Consider the following 1717-nt stretch of genomic DNA (forward strand, 5'->3'; position numbering starts at 1 on the left):
GCTGTGAAGAGAACTGAAAGCACTATTCGTCCAAGGACCAACAAATCGGTCTTGGAAGAATGCTCCTCAGGGGCAAGGAAGGCGGGACGTCATCTAATGTACTTGGGCGTGTCATCAGGAGAGACCAGTTCCTGGAGAAAGCACATATTGGATAAAGCAGAGGGGCAGCGAAGAGAAAGGGGCTGGACAAGATGGATTGGCGTGGGGGCTCCAACAGTGGGCTCAAACATACGGAGAATCATGCGGCTAGCAGAGAAGCCGGCTGCGCTTCACGCTGTCGCACTGACTTGATGGCGTTTAACAACAAATTCTCTTCCAGAAATCCACTCTGTGAGGGGGAGGCACCAGCAGCTGTGCTCTCTTCACACGTGTGCAGATTTATGCCCATTGGGCCATTTTCTATTCACAGGAGGGTCAGAAAAGAGACAGTGTTTCCCTCTTCCTCGCTCACACGCAGGATGAATGATCCCAGAAGGTTCTCTTTTCTGTGAAGAAGACTAGCAAGGCTTCTACAAAGTCCAAACCCGTATCTACACCCTTTGTTTCTGTTCTCCCATCGACACTTTCTCATTTTCTCCTGTATCTCCCGTAGCCTTTAGAACATGATTCTCAACCTGGAAACCAGCTTAAAGTACGTGCCCTAGGAGGGCGGAGAATCTACCTTGTTTTGAGTGTAGCAATAGGAAAATGGAGTGTACACACAAACATTTATTTTGATTAAAAATTGCTAAGTTGAAAATGTTGGTCTTTCTGATCATGTTCATTAGTGAGGTTCACAGATTTTACTCTCCAGCTGTGTTTCTGTCTCAAGACTAGGAAGAGGGGTATGTTTAACTTCAATGTGACTGCTACCTGAGAAATTGTTTTAAATACTCAATGATGACTTTTCTTCTTCGATGCAGAAAAAAAATAACACGCCATGATTTATTGCAGTCATTAAACAATGCATTAAAGTCACACTAAGCCACTTCTAAAGCACTCCAAGATTAGAGCACGGAAAATTTCCCTCCAGGCATCATTACTGAATCAGCATCGGGACTCTTAATATTCTTTTACTTAAGACAGGACCAGCATCAAGGCAGGATAGTTAGCACAGAGAGAAAACGAGGAAGAGCTACAGCAACAAGAACAACAAAAATAATGACCAAACTGATGGTTTGCTGTTAAAGGATCAAAGTCAACAAGGGAAAGAGGTGAGCTAACATCTAAACCCAAGAATCAAAGCGTGACCTCGGTTTCTTACAATGCATTACCCAGACAAAGCAGTCCTTTATGTGGGGTCATACGCAATCCCTTTTTGGTGAAACAACTCAGAATATGGTTGGGACCTCAGAAAAGATCTTGTGGCCTCAAGATGGAATAAAAATGGGTAGAACCAAAGGGGAGATTATGCCTGGTATTATGTCCCTCATCAAACACTTTGACAAGTTTCTGTCCAGCCCTGGGCGACCCAGGAAGCCTGCTATCAGCAACTGGGGTTTTAGACTTGGTCCTTACCAGTCACACAACATCCTTCTTAGGTCACATCAGAAAGGCTTGATGTGGAAATGCCACTCGGTGAACTGGACTTTACCTTAAACTCACCTGCAGCAATGTTAATTGACTTGCATACCTCCTTGGACCTAAGGCGGGAGTGCCCTCCAGTGAGGAGAGAGATGACTGCTATCCCAAGGGCACAAGACCCATGGCTGCTGGGCTCTGGTGCCGATCTCTTGCT

This window comes from Echinops telfairi, unplaced genomic scaffold (genome assembly GCF_000313985.2).
Source record: "Echinops telfairi isolate 266 unplaced genomic scaffold, ASM31398v2 ScPeMD7_23;HRSCAF=83, whole genome shotgun sequence".
Taxonomy (NCBI): domain Eukaryota; kingdom Metazoa; phylum Chordata; class Mammalia; order Afrosoricida; family Tenrecidae; genus Echinops; species Echinops telfairi.